Source organism: Lynx canadensis, chromosome C2 (genome assembly GCF_007474595.2).
Source record: "Lynx canadensis isolate LIC74 chromosome C2, mLynCan4.pri.v2, whole genome shotgun sequence".
NCBI lineage: Eukaryota > Metazoa > Chordata > Mammalia > Carnivora > Felidae > Lynx > Lynx canadensis.
The window spans coordinates 16451543-16464662 of record NC_044311.2 but is presented as its reverse complement, the minus strand read 5'-3'; positions in this window follow the sequence as shown (position 1 = coordinate 16464662).

The following is a 13120-nucleotide window of genomic DNA, read 5'->3' as shown; positions in this document are numbered from 1 at the left end:
CCCCACACACACACACATACACACTCAGCTGTTATCTTGGCAGGCCTTGCTGGCTCCCCTGGTGCTGTGACTCAAACTTTCACTCCTGACAGCCTGGGGCCTTGGCAATCATACCACACCTTTTTTTCAGACAGCATTTGCTGTTTGTGTCTAGAACACTGGAATCAGGAGGCAAGGAAACACGGGAAGGTGCCCAAGTACACCTCCTAGATTCGACACATATTCTCCCTGTCTTCATCGTAAAGCAGCACCACCTTCTTCAGCTGATTAAGATCAAATACCACAGCCAGCGTGTTGACTTTCTGGGCCCTGGGCACAATGAGTCCAAAGTGTCCTAGTGGTAAGTACACTTTGTTGTTCAATGAGACACTTTCTGTGTCTCCTGGTAAGAGTCTGTATACCCTGTAGAGACCAGAATTTTTAGCACTGAGGAGCTCAGAGTTGCAAGGATGGGAGGGACAAAATTCCCCATTGTGCCTGGGTCATTGGGAGCGATGGTAAGCGGGGCTGCTCCTGTTCCCTCTCCACACACAAAGGTTGTGTTCTCTTTGCTGGGGACTGAGCCCCACATAGAAGTATAGAAGTCTTTCATGTAGGAATATACTGCATCCTGGGGATGGCACCACATTCACGATATTGCCTCTGAGTTGCTGATTCAGGTGTGCCTTTAGAGGGCTGTTCCAGCATTCTCTGAGGCTGGCTGCTTCAGGATGGTATAACATGTAATATAACTCAGGGAGCCCATGCCCATGTGACGGGCTGACTCCCATGGTCAATCTCCTGTGCTGTGCAGGAATGCCCTCTGCTTAGTATTGGAGGAGGTCATCACGAGGACAGGTGTGTCACAGAAATAACCAAATTTCCATGTTGATTACATTGTAATGAACCTTACATCTTTTTAAGTCTTTTCTCCTTTACAGAATGTTATTGTTTTTACTCTGATGCCTTTGCAAAGGTGTTCATGCAGACAAGGAGATTCATGGAAAAGACGGACAACTACAGGTTTCTGATAACTAAAGTCATACTACTGAACTGAGTAAGAATTTACAGAACTCTAATGGAAAAACTGATGAGGATGACTGTAATTTTTATGACTTTTTATTGGAAACATTATAGGTTTTTTTTTATGTTTTGATTTTCCAGATTTCAGGAAACCTTTTCTGTTTCTTTTTTCTTGAGCTATCAGCAATTTGCCAACATATACCTTTATGAACAAAGACGAAACATTTATCTTTTCCTCCCTACCTGGTCCCTCCAGAATTTGGAAATCTTAGTGAATATTCTTATTTTCATGTCCACATAGTTACTTGCATAAGTTCAATAAGAATCTGTTCTCTTCGTAACAGGCAAGAACTACAGCAAACCAGTAAGCTCAGAGCAATTTGTCTGGTGATCACTCAGAGCCCTGGCCATTAACCCTTTGTACTGATAGCTGGACAATTCTAGAGGGGGATTAATGTCATGGGTTGAATCTGTGGGAGGCTGAGAGGTAGATGATCATGCATAAGCCCCTGTGAGGTGGGGATATACGGAAAGACATTTGGGTTCAGCCTGAGACATTCCTGTCTTCCGCATCCCAGCTCATAAGGCACTGACACCTCCTTGCAATGCGGAGGTTGAGGCCATCACTCTGTACAAGCCCTAGTACTGACCCTTCAGTAGATGCCACTTACTGCCTATCCAGGTGGGATGGCATATTGCCAACGATGCCAAATTGCCCTTGAAATACAGTGATTAACGCAATAACATGTCTTATATGTGCTAAACAATGCCCAAGGCAACTGCCAAAGGACCCTGGGGCCATTCACTGGAGTTCCCAACCAATGAGGGATTGGCAAGTTGATTATGTTGGTCCCCTCCCTCCAAGTGAGAATCCTAAATATGTCTCAGTTTGTGTAGACACGGTGTCTGGACTAACCAAGCTTTCCTCTGTCACTGCACAAACCACACTCCCACCATTAGGGGATTAGAGAAACTGAGTACCAGGTAGATACCTTCATCAAATAAACAGTGATCAGGGGTCACATGTCAAATGCCATGATGTACAAACCTGGGCAAAAGAGCATGACATTGAATGGAGGTTCCACCTTTCCTATAACCTGCAAGCAATAGATTAAATTACTAAAGGGTAAAACTGGCTTGCCTGGGTAGACTAAGGTACTACCCCACGTTTTAATACATTTGAATGACCAACCAGTAGCCCCTGTTGCTCCGTATGCCAGACTGGGGACCCTGCGGAGACACCCAACACCATAAAGGTATGGGAATTGTGGGAAACTAGCCCCCTCCCTCCCCAGCTGTCACTGTGGATTTATCTGCTATGCTGCTGAGAACACCAAGCCCCATGATGCCTGGGAAAGGTGTTACCTACTGAATTTCCCACCGGAATGAATGAATAATTACTATGGAATTTCCCACCGGAATGGATGAATAATTACTGTGTCCCCCCTGGGTGAGAAGGAACTATGTAATCTCCACTGGGATCCACTTGTCCTGCTGCAGGCTGGGCCTTTGGAATGTACTATACCTGGAAAGAAGCATGAACCATTTTAAAAGCGGAGAAGGTAGAGGTTCTGGTCTGGCATGGCCCACCCCCAGTCCATCTCCTCATGTCTGACAGTGCTGCCTCCCCCAGGCAGCATCATGGTATTACAACCAGGTCAAATTCCTAAAGCTGTCAACCTCACTCTCCTCTAGGCCAGATGGACACAATTCTGTTTTCCACTGGTACAATCATTTGGCCATTGTCTTTGTTTCCGCCATTGGCCTGGAGGATGTTATAGCTCACATACAAGGCCTTACTGAATTCATCTAAGAAGTCTTAAATGATGCCAACAAAGCCTGTCCTTATTGAACACTGAATTGTCTCTAATGAGAAAAACTATGGGTTTGAACGTTACTACCGCCTCCCAAGGAGGCACCTATGCTGTTAACCTAACAGAATGCCGTGTTCATAGGTGATGACTCTGCTAATACGTTAAGTAGAGTCACATGGAGATACCAGTGAATGTTCTGAAAAAATCTGACACCGTTCCTAGGTTGGTTAATAAACTGGTGGTTTGTATCATGGCATTCTTGGTGGAAAAAGTCATTCCTTATGTTAGGAATCATTATCTTAATTTGTGTTTTCTCTTGCATGTGCCTGTGTTGTTGCCGTACCTGCCTCCAATTTTGCCAGGTAGCTGTTAAAGGAGTCACCTCCATCTCAGTGAAACTCCTCGCTCACTGCTGAGGGTAATTTGCAGAAGAGCCAGAGTGGGGGTGGGGGCACCTAAGATGGTAAAGGCAGGTCAGGAGGGGTAGGTCATCCAGAGGACACAAACGCCAGTTGACCCTCGGGCTAGATCCCGGGCACTTTAGAAGCTCCCGACTCCCTCCCCTGTCCTTGGAATGTACATTTAGCCCTGTGTTTCTGCAAGAGGAACCAGTTTCAAGGACACAGCCCCCGTGGGAGCAATGTGTTGTTGAGACTAGCTGGGCAGTTACACGGCTGAACCTCATTAAGGCCTCTGAATATACTTTAAAGATTCTGGCAGCAGATGTAAAGATCCACTGGTGCAGAGATCCAGTGGAAACAAGCCTCGTAAAATCCCCTTGTTTGTTAAAGCAGCCACACCTACCAATCTGGAGTGGCCAGCCTATTTCTTGAGTCTTTCCTTGCCCTCCGGGTAAGGGGCTACGTCCAGGTATCGCAGGGAAGCAACAAGTTGGTGAAGCAGCCCTCAGACGCGGTGTTGTATGGGGTGCCAGGCGTGCGGATAGGTGTTCCATAAGCCTGCAGATAGTGGTGCTGGCTGACGCTCTCTGGGCAGGAAAGGCACGCCCACACCTGAAATAGGTATCTATACCTATGAGGATGAAACACAGATACTTCTGAGCTGCGTTGGACATTCAGCGGCAGCAGTGTGGTAGTTCCCCCTCACCCGCAGTGTGGCGTTCCCCGCGGTTTCAATCACCGCCTGCAGCCACCTCTGGAAGCTGGTGAGCCTTGCGAAGGATCCTCCGAGGGTCGGTAGGAGCCCAGTGTTACGTCACAAGGCCCGCCTACCACGTTCGCCTTACGTCATCACGTAGGCATTTTGCGTGTCCTGTCATCGCAGGAAGGGTGAGTGAGTACAGCGCCGTGAGGTGTTTTCAGAGAGCACGTTCACATACCTTTTATTACAGTATATTGTCGTATTGTTCCTTATTATTATTCTTAATCTCTCACTGCGCCTAATTTATAAATTAAGCTCTATTGTCGGTTTGTATGTATAGGAAAATACATAGTATATACAGAGTTAGGGGGCTCATGGGTGGCCCAGCAAGTTAAACTTCCCTCTCTTGATTTTGGCTTAGGTCATGATCCCAGGGTGGTGGGGTCGAGCCCTTCATCGTGCTCTCCGCCCACAGCGTGGAGCCTGTTTGGGATTCTCTCTCCCTTTCTCTCCTGCTCGCACGCATTTTCTCTCTTTCTCTCTCTCTCTCTCTCTCTCTCTCTCTCTCTCTCTCTCTCGAAGTAAATAAACTTAAAAAAAAGAAAGCGTATATAGAATTGGTACTATCCTTGGTTTCAGCCATCCTCTGGGGTCTTGGAATGTATCCCCTTGGATAAGGGGGCGATGCTGTAGCTAAACTTACTTAGTAAATGTAGGCGGCAGTAGCTAGATCCATCTTGGTAAGTGGGAGTCCATATTGTTGGGCCCATATGTAGCCTCCATTTCTGCCACTGTGACTGCTTCATTCATGGGTCTTTCATGCAAGTTCTGAGGTGGCCAATGACAAGACCGATCTCAGCTGGCAGAGTCCTTTTGTCTACTTGGTTGTTCAGTTCCTCTACAGTGGTAGATGCTTTCTGGTGGGTTTAAATATGTGATACAAAAGTCTTTAGTCTTCAACTAAGTGTCCGTATGTCCACCTGCCTGACTCTGCCCCAGATATTCTTTTTTTAAAAAATTTTTAAAATATTTATTTATTTGAGAGAGAGAGAGAGAGAGAGAGAGAGAGAGAGAGAGAATGAGCAGGGGAGAGGCAGGAGAGAGGGGGACACAGAATCTGAAGCAGGCTCCAGGCTCTGAGCTGTCAGCACAGAGCCTGATGTGGGGCTCGAACCCATGAACCGTGAGATCATGACCTGAGCCCAAGTCGGCCACCTAACCGACTGAGCCACCCAGGTGCCTCCCCCCACCCCAGATATTCTTATCTCTTATCTTTCTATCTTACTCTTTCCAGACTCCTGACTAAAGTCCAGACCTTTGTCTACTCTCTAAGAATCTTTGTATGTTCTCACTTCTTGGGCCTCTTTTGTACAAAAAGTGGATGGCCAGTTGCATTGTTTGCAGCTCTGCCTATTAGAAAGACTTCCCCTCACCAATATCTCTCAAGTCTATTCCTCATTAGAAGATGAAATGAGCTATACTAAAAATTTTCAGGTTGTCTGAAAATTTACTGATTCGGATTGGCCAGTTCTAAACCAGAAATGGTTAGGAGCATTCCACCAAGAGCTCAGGGAGAGACTTTGTAGAGAAAAGGCAGAAGCAGAGTAAGGAAATTATTGATTGGCTGTAGTTTAAATCCTAGTTGGCTGTCTGTGTTTGGTTGTCCTTAGGTTTCTATTTAATAACCTTGAGGCATAGTCAGCCTTAGATTTTGGTTTGTTTACATCAGCTGCCATGATATTGGAGTCACCTCAGTCTAATATCCTTTTCATTTAATTAATTTTACAAGGTAATTGTGACTTTAATGCAGCCATCATCCATTTCAACTTGACCAAGAGATACTTAGGAGACAGAATCCACAGGATCTGGTAAATGGTTCCCTCCAGATTCTTTGCTTCTGCCTTAATCTTCTGTATTCTCTCTTCCCTCCCAGAATACAAATTTCACTAGAGTAGGAATTTTTGCTGCTTATTTTATCACTAGAGTTCCTGGTGCCTAGGAGAGTACCTGGCACAAAGTAGGTCCTCAGTAAACGCCGAGTGAACGAATGAGTGAATCTCAGAAAATTGCTCTACCAATCACCTGGCTGCTCAGACCATGAGACTAGTAAGTGTCATCCTTGATTTTACCCCTTTTGCTTTCCCATATCAGTCCTTCAGCAATTCCAGCTGATTATATCCCCCAAATATACCCCGAGTAGTCACTGCTTTTCACTATCGTCACCTCTCCCCCGAACTAGTTAGTACAAGAGCCAACTTTTTGGTTTTCCTGCTTCTGCTCTCCAATGCTTTCCAAACACCATTCACTCTTGTCAAAGCTGCCAAATTGATCTTTATATGATATAGATCAGATCATGTCATTCTCTGCTGAGAAGCTTCCCATGGCTTCCCATTGGATGTAGGATGCCGTTCAAACACCTTACTGAGGCGTGTGAGTCCCTACATGGTCTGGCCCTGACCTCCGTCTCCAGTCTCATCTCACACTACTCGCATTCAAGCCACATTGGTGTTCTTTTTCTCCCTCAAATGCACAAAGCTCACTTCTGCCTTTATGCTTACTCTTCCCTTGTCCTGGAACATTATTTTTTATTTTGTGCAAATTGCCTTCCTCTTGTTATTCAGGTTTCAGTGCAAATACCTCTTCTTGAGAGAGGTCTTCCCTAGCCACCCAGTTGAAAGTAGCCCCCTCTCTTCCTTACTAATCCGCCTCCATCCCAGAGCCCGGTTGTGGTGGTGGTGTTGTTTCAAATCTCTTCGCCATCAGAAAAGATCTCCTTTTAATGATATATTTTCTGGCCTTTTAACAAATCTGTTAGGATATAAGCTTCCTGGAAAAAGAAATCTCATCAATATTTGGAACAAAAATTTGATCTCTCCCACCCCTGCCAAAAAAAAAAAAAGTCGTATTCCCAGAATACAGCAAAGTGTATGGGACACACAGGTGTCACACATACATGTGCACACACAAACACGCCCACCAACACAAGCAGAAACATTTTAGTGCCAGCAGTGACTAAAAATTTCTCTGTTTTAGGAAGGTAGTAAGGAAGAGCCATGCAGGCTTAGTCTTACAAAACCAAAAGAGTTGTTATTAAAGTAAGAGATGCCCATTAAGGGTAAGTACGGGGATGGACCTCATAGCTATAATTAATTGAAACTGTCAGGTTTTTTCTCTGGTTAGTTACTTGAGACTCAGCTTTGATGTTTGGGATCAAATAGAATGGGTCATGGTTATCTTGGTAGTTTCTTTAGGATTGCTTACAAGAAAGAGACCAAATAAATGTGTTGTCTTGAACAAAAATGCCTTTAACTCAGGGTTCAGTCAATTTTTTCCGTAAAGGGCTAGATGGCAAATCAGCCCTTTTTGATTTTGTGGGTTATATGGTCTCAGTTACAACTTCTCAGCTTTCCCCTTATAGTTCAAAGGCAGCCATAGACAATGCATAAAAGAGTGGGTGTGGCAGGATTTGACAGAGAGAGGGGGCAGATTCGGCCAATGGGAAGTATTTTTACAGGTCCTGCTCTAACTCTTCAAGGAAGCACATTCTCTGAAATGTTTAGCCAGCTACTCTTTCTGCATCAGTGAAGTATCCAGACATTTTGCAGTGTGACCATAGAAAACTGGATTTCAGTACACCTGCTGATGCTTATATGCCAGGTGTTGTTTCAGGTGACTTTTTAAATGTCTTCTCATGTACTCCTCGTAAGAATGATGTAATTTTGGTAATATTGTTGTCCTCATTTTATGGATAAGGAATTTGAAATTCAGTGAAGTTAAAAAGCTGGTGCAAAGTCACACAAAGGGTGGCAAAGGAGGGGCTCAAGAATATTTTCTGACCCCAAAGAACAGCTTCTTCATCTCAAGAATACACCACTTACTCAAAGAGCAAGGGTTGAAGCTCCCTACTAAGGGAAATCATATAGAAAGGGGTGGAGATAACTCTTTTGGACCTGGTTTTGAGTTGGGAGAAGGGCCAATTCAAAGTTTAAAGAGTGGCTCCTTTTGTTTATTTGGAAAAGAACAAAGATAGGGCCTGTTTGGTTTTTGCAGGTGTTGGTAGATTACATTAAAATGTTTAAAGTCTGATAACCAACCCCCAACTTGAAAATCAAAACGATCCTTCTCTAGGTGTGAATATTCTCTTTCTAGGTGTAATATTTGTATGTCTTTATTTAGAATTTTTAAATTCATCATAGTGTCTTAAAGGAAGGACCTATGAACTTATAGACAAAACCACTGATGGCATATTTTTCATATGCCACAGATGGTGTGTGATATATGCTTATTTTTAAAAATTAAAGCGGTGTGGAAGAATGTAAGTCAGCCCATTCTCCACACTCCTCACCACTGGCTAATAATATTTTATAACCTCAAAGTAACTGAAATATGTGTTGCCATTTTGGTCTGGCCTAACTTCAGCAACAGCACATGAGAATTTTCCTTTCACTGCTTAATTCTACCCTAGTCAAGCTCCATTAACGATGGCCCAGTGGTGAACAACCCACCTGAAGATCTTGCTTTCCAGAGTGGTGTTGTGGGCAGAATAGGAGATTTGGACTCAGTAGAACTAGACTTAAACCACTGTTCCGTGGCCTCAGTTTTCTCATCTGTGAGTGGAATCAGTAATACTACCTGTGCAGCAGTGATTTTGAGCCTCAGTTAGGTTGGCGAATATACTAAGTGTAATCCTCTGTATAAAAAGGGCTGTTAATTAAGAGACAAGTATTCCTTATTAAGGAATTCTCCATGCGCTTTGTTGCTACATCCAGAAATTTGGTTGCTTTTGGATTTTATGATTATTCTTATATTTTAGATCTATATTTATTTATTATGACTGTTATTATAGTGTCATCCTTGAGACCTGTCATTAAAGGAGAAAAGCTTTGTCAAGGTAAAAAACACCACATCCAGACTTGAGGAATTTTCCCTAAAATAAGCGGTTTGAAGCATAGAAACGTTAACAAAGAAGCTTATGAAATTCCTTGTGAAGAGATGAAAGGTGGCCTCCCTTCACTGGCTCAGGCCCACCCCTTCCTAGCAGCAAGGGGGATTAGATGACCTCTCAAGGTTCCTTGTAGCCTGGGTTTTGTTTTTTGATGTCTATTTAAAGATTATGCTAATACTGCTGATGTGAAATCCTTTGTACACAGTGATGGTTGAAAGTACTGGCTCCTGACCTGAATCTATGCCTGCCTGGTTAAAATTGTATACTTGAGATTAACAGGTCTCAAATGCTCATGTTTTATACAAGCCATTGGGTCTTTTTTTCTCCTCGAGAAGGTTTTTTTCATTGTTGTGTTTTGGATGAAAGCAAGGGGGAAAGGGTTGATAAAAAATGCCTTCAGATACAGAAGGATTTAAATTATTTTAATAAGTAAGCTTAGTTATCATATTGCAGTTCAGAAAGATGAATGAATAATAATGTAGAATGCAAAGATCCAGGAGGTAATCCTCCCAGACTAGACATTACTGGAGCAGCATATTAACTAGAAAAGAGTCATTGTTAACAGAGAACAGAGGGGAGGATGGGCTGTGGAGCCAGCCTGCCTGGGTCAGATGCTGGTTCTGACCTTTTATGAGCCCTGTGACTTTGACGATTTAGTTCACCTTTTTGTATCTCCTGCTCCTCATCTGTAAAATGGGGATAATAATGGTGCCTACTTCTTAAGGTTGTTGTGAGAATTAACTGAGTTAGTACATATAAAGTGGTTAGCACTGTTCTTGGAATATAATGTGTTCAATAATAGCGATTAATTTAAAATCTTAAGTAGTGTTGTGTTTTATTTTGCTTGCTTTTGTTTTGCTGCTTTTTTTTTTTAATTTTATCATGGGAAATAGCAAACATTTAAAAATAGGTAGAGAAGTATAATAACCCCCCATGTATTCATCAGTAGTTATCCATTGATGGGCAGTCTTGTTTTACCTAAATGCCCATTCACTTCCCCTCCTCCTACTTGATTATTTTGAAACAGATTTCATACAGCATATTATTTCATTTATTAATATTCCGATATGTGTGTCTAACATAGTGGTAGCGAATGATAGCCCCTGTCTGTTTTACAAATAAAGTTTATTTTTGTAATAGTTTTTTTAATGTTTATTATTTATTTTTGAGAGGGAGAGAGACAGAGTGTGAGCGGGGAATGGGCAGAGGGAGAGGGAGACCCAGAATCTGAAGCAGGCTCCAGGTTCTGAGCTGTCAGCACAGAGCCGGCTGTGGGTCTCAAACCCACCAACAGTGAGATCATGACCCGAGCCCAAGTCGGATGCTTAACCGACCCCCAAGCCACCCAGGCACCCCTGTTTTACAAATAAAGTGTAATTGGGACACAGTGAAGGGGCCCAGAATATGCCATGTGGCATAAAAATTATTTTGAGTTGAAGTAATTTAAGAATAGGCTTTTCTTCTGTCAACTCCCTTATCTGCCTAAGAGCAGAGTCTCCCAAAAGAACCGTTGTCATAAGTCCCCTCCCCAGGAATTTCAGGACTATGAAAGATTGGCTCTTATCACAAAAAAGTTGGAACCACATCTAAACAGACATTGTCACAAAGCTATCATGTCTGTTACCTATTTTCCTAAGGGCCCATTTATCTTTCCTAAATGTCATTTCGTCTCCCATAAGTGTCCTTTCCCCGCTCCTTTTCCCTTATTAAGGTGATACATAAGTCCCAAATTCTCACACCTCTTATGTATGTAAAGTCTTATGTATGTACATGAGTAAAAATCTGTCTTTCCTAATCCGCTTTTCAATCAGTTAACTTCACAGACCCCCAACAAATGAATCTAAGAGGGTAGAAGAAAAGATTTTCTTCCTGAACAACAGTGATTGCCTACTTACTTACTTATTGTGGATGGTTGCTTTTGTGCTGTAATGGTAGTTGTTGACAGACTGTATGATCCACAAGCTTAAAATATGTACTATCTGACCCTTTATGGAAAATGTTTGTCAACTCCTACTCTAAAAGACAAAGATACTCTCTTTTTCTTTTAAAAACATAAACCATGATCCATTTTCACACCTTAAAGTATTAACAGTAAGCCGTTAATATTATCAAATATTGAATTGGTGGTAAAATTTCCCCAAATATCTCAAATTTTTTAAAATATGGATTTATTAAAAAAACAGGATCCAAATAAGGTCAACACATTTGGAAGATAAAGCCTTTTTTTTTTTTTCAGTTTATTTATTTATTTGGAGAGGGAAAGAGAGCCTGAGTAGGGGAGGGGCAGAGAGAGAACCCAAAGCAGAGGCAGGGCTTGAACTCACAAACTGAGAGATCATGATCTGAGCTGAAATCAAGAGTTGGATGTTTAACCAACTGAGCTGCCCGAGCACCCCTGGAAGATAAAGCTCTTAAGATGTTTTCAGTCTAAAGGAGGCAGTCCTTTTTCCTCTCTGTTCCCCTTGCAATTTATCTGTTAAAGAAATAGATCATTTGTCTTACAGAGTTTTATGCATTTGTATTTTGCTGTTCACAAGTGGTATCATTTAACGTGTTTTTGTATTCTCTATATTGCCTAGAAACTAGTGGTTAGAACTGGAGACTTGACTTGAACCAAGTTCACAAGAGCACACACTCTTCAAGGGTAGTACGTACCTTCACGAGGCAGCACATAATGGCTATCTTTTTGTGATGTTAGCAGACAGGCCAAGTTTTATAGATTGCTAATCATGAATAAAAATCAGCAGTGGAGGCAATGCTTCTTTGAACAGGGCAAGGCCCACCCACTATAATATTGTGAAACTAATCCTATTTATCTTTACTGATTGGGCGTAACGGCAGCTGGAAATAAAAGGGGATGAGCGCAGCAAGCCTCTGACTTCTACCCGTTGTAATCACCTTAAGACTACATCTGGAGTCTGTTTCTTGCCATTTCTCAGGTCCCTGCTACCCTGGTCCATGTCACCATCACCTCCTGCCTACATCACATTTTTAGTGGTTTAAAAAAACTTCTTTAATGTGTCCCTGTTTGTGGACTTGCTTCCCTACAACGTGTTCTTGACCCAGCAGCCAGAATAGCCCTTTTAAAACCCAGGCTATGTCAAATGAAACCTCTCTTCAAACCCGTCCTATTTTACCTGTACTACTTAAAATAAGTATTGAAGTCCTTACAGTGACTTACCATCCTCTAAATCATTTGCACCTACCTCTGCTCACTCTACTCCAGCCCCAATGATCTCTTTTCAGACCCATAAATGCACCTGTCCTATCCCTCCACAGGGCCTTTGCAGTGGTGTTCCCTTTGCCTTTAGTGCTCTTCTCCCAGATACCTACATGACCAATTGTTTCACCTCCTTCAAGTCTTTGCTCAAATGTTACCTTCTCAAGAATCATTCTAGGGGTTCCTGGGTGGCTTGTTTGGTTCAGCATCCTTCTTTTTTTTTTTTTTTTTTTAAATTTTTTTTTCAACGTTTTTTATTTATTTTTGGGACAGAGAGAGACAGAGCATGAACGGGGGAGGGGCAGAGAGAGAGGGAGACACAGAATCGGAAACAGGCTCCAGGCTCCGAGCCATCAGCCCAGAGCCCGACGCGGGGCTCGAACTCACGGACCGCGAGATCGTGACCTGGCTGATGTCGGACGCTTAACCGACTGCGCCACCCAGGCGCCCCTCAGCATCCTTCTCTTGATTTTGGCTTGGATCATGATCCTGGGGTCATGGGATGGAGCCCTGCATCGGGCTCTGTGCTGAGCGCTGAGCATGGAGCCTGCCTGGGATTCTCTCTCTCTCTTTCTCTTCCTCTCCTCTTCCTCACTCTCTCTTTCAAAAAAAAAAAAAAGAAAGAAATCATTCTATTTCTAAATAAGTATTTAAATACTATATTCTTCTCACCATCTCCACACTACTGATCACACTCACCTTGTTCTACTTTTTTTTTTTATTAAAAAAAATTTTTTTTTTCAACGTTTTTATTTATTTTTGGGACAGAGAGAGACAGAGCATGAACGGGGGAGGGGCAGAGAGAGAGGGAGACACAGAATCGGAAACAGGCTCCAGGCTCTGAGCCATCAGCCCAGAGCCTGATGCGGGGCTCGAACTCACGGACCGCGAGATCGTGACCTGGCTGAAGTCGGACGCTTAACCGACTGCACCACCCAGGCGCCCCACCTTGTTCTACTTTTAAGTTTCCAAGACATTAGTCCCCTTCCAACATACCTTATAATTACCTTATAATTTATTTATTTGCTTCATCTGTTG